Here is a 6,000-nt window from a genome sequence, read left to right on the forward strand (position 1 = left end):
TAAATGAGGTAACAGAAGAAAATGATACCTTGATTTATCAAGTACATATTTCTACCACTACAGAGAAGAATGTTTCTGTGATGATTGGTTTAGGGTCCTCATACCTACTTGGACAATGTTTGGAAAGTCTAAATTTAGATCCTTAAAAAGAATGGAGTAAGGGTTGGACACAGTGACTCATGCCTGTAAGTCGAGATCCAGCCACTGCACTTCAGCCTGGGCAACAAGAGTGAAACTCCATCTCAAAATAAAAAGGAAAAAAAAAAAATGGGGGCCGGGTGCAGTGGCTGTAATCCCAACACTTTGGGAGGCCAACGTAGGCAGATCAACTGAGGTCAAAAGTTCAAGACCAGCCTGGCCATGTCAATACTTTCGGAGGCCAAGGTAGGCAGATCAACTGCCATCAGGAGTTCAAGACCAGCCTGGCCAACATGGTAAAAACCCTGTCTCTACTAAAAATACAAAAATTAGCTTGGCATGGTAGCACAGACCTGTCGTCGCAGCTACTCAGGAGGCTGAAGCAGGAGAATCGCTTGAACCCGGGAGGCAGAGGTTGCAGTGAGCCGAGATCACGTCACTGCACTCCAGCCTGGGCAACACAGTCAGACTGTCCCACACATCCTTCCAGAAAAAAGAAGAATGAGGCCGGGTGCGGTGGCTCAAGCCTGTAATCCCAGCACTTTGGGAGGCTGAGGCGGGTGGATCACGAGGTCAAGAGATCGAGACCATGCTGGTCAGCATGGTGAAACCCCGTCTCTACTAAAAATACAAAAAAAAAAAATTGGCTGGACATGGTGGCGTGTGCCTGTAGTCCCAGCTACTCAGGAGGCTGAGGCAGGAGAATTGCCTGAACCCAGGAGGAGGAGGTTGCGGTGAGCCAAGATGGCGCCATTGCACTCCAGCCTGGGTAACAAGAGCGGAACTCCGTCTCAAAAAAAAAAAAAAAGAAGAATGAGGAGTGAAGAAATGAGTATATAGACTTTAATCCATGATTTGGAATACCTTCTATATCTCTGAACATAATATTCAACCATAACATTAAGTGGCTATGCTTGTTTCATTTTTAAATTTGATACTTATCATGACACTTACTATATACCAGGCACTATTTTAAGTACTTTATACATATCAACTGACTTAATCCTCATAGCAAATCTTATTTGTTTATTTATTTTTTTTGAGACGGAGTTTCGCTCTTGTTACCCAGGCTGGAGTGCAATGGCACGATCTCGGCTCACCGCAACCTCCGCCTCCTGGGTTCAGGCAATTCTCCTGTCTCAGCCTCCTGAGTAGCTGGGACTACAGGCACACACCACCATGCTCAGCTAATGGTTGTATTTTTAGTAGAGACGGGGTTTCACCATGTTGATCAGGATGGTCTCGATCTCTCGACCTTGTGATCCACCCGCCTCGGCCTCCCAAAGTGCTGGGATTACAGGCGTGAGCCATTGTGCCCGGCCGCAAATCTTATGAAGTAATTCTATTATTGCCCTCATTCTACAGATGGGAGGAAAGATGCGCAGAAGGCTAAATGACTTTCCCCAAACCACACAATGTAAGTAGCAGAGCTAGTATTCAAACCCCGAATGTCTGGCTTGAAAGTCTGTGGTCTCAACTACACTTGCTTCAAAATAATTCTGTAGGGGGTGGCATGGTGGTTCACACCTGTAATCCCAGCACTTTGCAGGGCTCAGGCATGAGGATTGCTTGGGGCCAGGAATTTGAGACCAACCTAGGCAACATAATGATACCCTGTCTCTACCAAAAATATAAATATTAGCCAGATGTGGTAGTGCACACCTGTATTCTCTGTAATCTCAGCTACTTGGGAGGATCTCTTGAGCCCAGAAGTTGGAGGCTGCAGTAAGCAATTGATGATGCCACTACATTCCAGCCTGGATGACGGAATGAGACTTTGTCTCAAATAATACTAATTATTATAATAATAATTTTTTAAAAAGAGAAATAAAAGCCCAGGCATGGTGGCTCAAGCCTGTAATCCCAGAACTTTGGGAGTCCAAGACAGGCAGATCATGAGGTCAGTAGTTCGAGACTAGCCTGACCAACATGGTGAAACCCTGTCTCTATTAAAAATACAAAAATTAGCCGGGCACAGTGGCTCAAACCTGTAATCCCAGCACTTTGGGAGGCCGAGGCGGTGGATCACGAGGTCGAGAGATCGAGATCAACCTGATCAACATTGTGAAACCCCGTCTCTACTAAAAATACAAAAAATTAGCTGGGCATGGTGGCGTGTGCCTGTAATCCCAGCTACTCAGGAGTCTGAGGCAGGAGAATTGCCTGAACCCAGGAGGAGGAGGTTGCAGTGAGCCGAGATCGCGCCATTGCACTCCAGCCTGGGTAACAAGAGCGAAACTCCGTCACACACACACACACACACAAACACACACACACATTTTTTAAAAAATTATAAACTTGTTTATTTTCCATTAGTTTATAAGCAGCTACTTACATGTAACTGGAATTAAGTTTTTTTTTTTTTTTTTTTGAGACGGAGTTTAGCTCTTGTTACCCAGGCTGGAGTGCAATGGCACAATTGCGGCTCACCGCAACCTCCGCCTCCTGGGTTCAGCCAATTCTCCTGCCTCAGCCTCCTAAGTAGTTAAGATTACAGGCACAAGCCACCATGCCCAGCTAATTTTTTTTTTTTTTTTTTTTTTTTTTTTGTATTTTTAGTAGAGACAGGGTTTCACCATGTTGACCAGGATGGTCTTGATCTCTTGACCTCGTGATCCACCTGCCTCAGCCTCCCGAAGTGCTGGGATTACAGGCTTGAGCCACTGCGCCTGGCGAAATTAAGTTGTTTTTAAAATTCACCTAGAGTTGGCTCACGCCTGTGATCCCAGCACTTTGGCACTTTGGGAGGCCAGGGTGGGAGGATCATTTGTACCCAGGAGTTCGAGACCAGCCTGGGCAACATGGCGGAACCTTGTCATTACAAAAACTACAAGCACTAGTTGAGCGTGGTGCCATGTGCTTATAGTCCCAGATACTCAGGATGAGCCGAGATCGCGCCATTGCACTCCAGCCTGGGTAACAAGAGCGAAACTCCGTCTCAAAAAAAAATAAATAAATAAATAAAATAAAATAAAGAAATCTACCTGGAACCTAGTTTTTGAAGATTGTGGTTATAATTAAAGCAACTTCCCACGTTCAAACACTTCAACAGTTATAGGATAATAGGGTCAGACCACTGAAGTCAACACTTGTTGCACACATTTTAAAAACAGGTACAATATAGTTGCAATAAATTTGCATCGAGTCATGCAAGAAATACTCCAGATTTTACAGTCCCATGAGTTTGTGCAGATTCATGCCAAACAGACCAAGACCCAAAGAGGATGAAGACAAACAGGACAATGAGGGAGATAAAGATGTTGTCAGTATCCGTAGGTAGCATCGACAGGAAAATAAGTTCCACAGGAGGAGAAGAGAAACAGAAGAATAAAGAAGGGACCAGGGTATCTGATCAGCTTTGAAGGACGGAGCTTGTCGCTCCAGAGATTCAAGACGGTCTGCAACGCACGTCTGCACTTGCTTACGTAGCCTTTTACAAACGCAAAACGCAAGCAGGCGGGGCTCACCTACAGGGGAGATACCGACAAGAAGAAATTCTTTGGTTTCTGGGCCCGCCTCATCCAAAGATTTCTGTGACAGCCCTATCCAGCTTGCAGGCTAAAAATAAGGTCAACAGCCTGGATGATTTATGAGAAAAATGCATAAATTAGGGAAGCTGATTTTTCTCTACACAGAAAGAGTGTGTGGCACTTGTACATAAAGTATCTATAGTAGAATATGCATCAGATCCTATAATTACTACAAATAGAATAGCTAGAACACTGTATAGTATGTTACAGCCACTGGATGTTAAAAATGTTTTAAATGGCCGGGTGCGGTGGCTCAAGCCTGTAATCGCAGCACTTTGGGAAGCCGAGGCGGGTGGATCACGAGGTCAAGAGATCGAGACCATCCCGGTCAACATGGTGAAACCCCGTCTCTACTAAAAATACAACAAATTAGCTGGGCATGGTGGCACGTGCCTGTAATCCCAGCTACTCAGGAGGCTGAGGCAGGAGAATTGCCTGAACCCAGGAGGCGGAGGTTGCAGTGAGCCGAGATCGCGCCATTGCACTCCAGCCTGGGTAACAAGAGCGAAACTCTGTCTCAAAAAAAAAAAAAATTTAGAAAATTAAAAAAATGTTTTAAATGGCCGGGCGCGGTGGCTCAAGCCTGTAATCCCAGCACTTTGGGAGGCTGAGGCGGGTGGATCACGAGGTCAAGAGATCGAGACCATCCTGGTCAACATGGTGAAACCCCGTCTCTACTAAAAATACAAAACATTAGCTGGGCATGGTGGTGCATGCCTGTAATCCCAGCTACTCAGGAGGCTGAGGCAGGAGAATTGCCTGAACCCAGGAGGCGGAGGTTGCGGTGAGCCGCAATTGTGCCATTGCACTCCAGCCTGGGTAACAACAGTGAAACTCTGTCTCAAAAAAAAAAAAAAAAAAAAAAAAGTGTTAAATGCGCCGGGCACGGCGGCTCACGCCTGCAATCTCAGCACTTTGGGAGGCAGAGGTGGGTGGATCACCAGGTCAGGAGATCAAGACTATCCTGGCTAACATGATGAAACTCCATCTCTAAAAAAAAAACAAAAACAAAAATAAAAATAAAAATGTGTTAAATGCATGTAGCGTGAAAGGTATGAACAAGAACACATGAGTCTTTTTTGCTTAGTCTGAAGAGACAAAACTCTTCACCCTCACTTAAGGGGTCACTGCAATATTTTAGCATTTGTGTTTAGCAACTTGAAGCATCTCTCCCTCTTCAAGTTGCTCAAGACAAATGCTTCAATATGACAGTGACCTCTTACACAAGTGAGGGTGAAGAATTTTGTCTCTTTAAACTACGGCAGGTTCTCAGGATTAGGGTACTTTTTGCTCAAGTACCTTCATCAGACACTAGCGCTGTCTGCACGTTCTCTTAACTTCCCCTTGCCTGAGGGGAGCAGCGGCCTCAGGCTTAAAAAGAACTCGCTCTTTGTGATTCCACCAGAAGCCGTCCCTAAAAGTGGGAGAGGACCAAGCCTGCTGTTTCCACACTGTGGCTCCTCTGCCCTGGATTCTTCTCCCACATCCTAACACTTTCAATGCCTGGCCGCCTATCTGGCTGTATTCTGGATCTTTTTATTTTTTCTTTTTTCTTTCTTTTTTTTTTTTTTTTTTTTTGAGACGGAGTTTCGCTCTTGTTACCCAGGCTGGAGTGCAATGGCGCAATCTCGGCTCACCGCAACCTCCGCCTCCTGGGTTCAGGCAATTCTCCTGCCTCAGCCTCCTGAGTAGCTGGGATTACAGGCACGTGCCACCATGCCCAGCTAATTTTTTGTATTTATAGTAGAGACGGGGTTTCACCATGTTGACCAGGATGGTCTTGATCTCTTGACCTTGTGATCCACCCGCCTCGGCCTCCCAAAGTGCTGGGATTACAAGCTTGAGCCACCGCGCCCGGCCTTATTTTTTCTTTTTAAGACGGGGTTTCACCATGTGGGTCAGGCTGGTCTTGAACTCCCGACCTCAGGTGATCCGCCCGCCTTGGCCTCCAAAGTGCTTGGATTACAAGCGTGAGCCACCACGCCCAGCATATTCTGGGTCTTATACTCATTTTCTGAGACTGTGATAAGAGATTTTGTACCTCACCGCCCCTCAAGAGAACATTGAAAGACATTTGCATTCACTTTCAGGGGGTATTTGCCTAATTCATCTTATTTTTTCTTTCTTTTGTTAAGGGGGCAGGGGTGGCAGATGAAGAGGGAACAGGGTCTCACTCTGCTGCCTGGGCTGGAGGGTGGTGGGCCCACTGCAGCCTCAAACTCCTGGGTTCAGGGATCCTGCTGACTCAGCCTCCCATGTGGATGGAACTACAGGCATGCACCATACATCCGGCTAATTAAAAAAATTTTTTTTTGTAGAGATAGAGCCTTAC

The sequence above is a fragment of the Saimiri boliviensis genome, chromosome 7, assembly GCF_048565385.1.
Source record: "Saimiri boliviensis isolate mSaiBol1 chromosome 7, mSaiBol1.pri, whole genome shotgun sequence".
In the NCBI taxonomy this organism is placed as follows: domain Eukaryota; kingdom Metazoa; phylum Chordata; class Mammalia; order Primates; family Cebidae; genus Saimiri; species Saimiri boliviensis.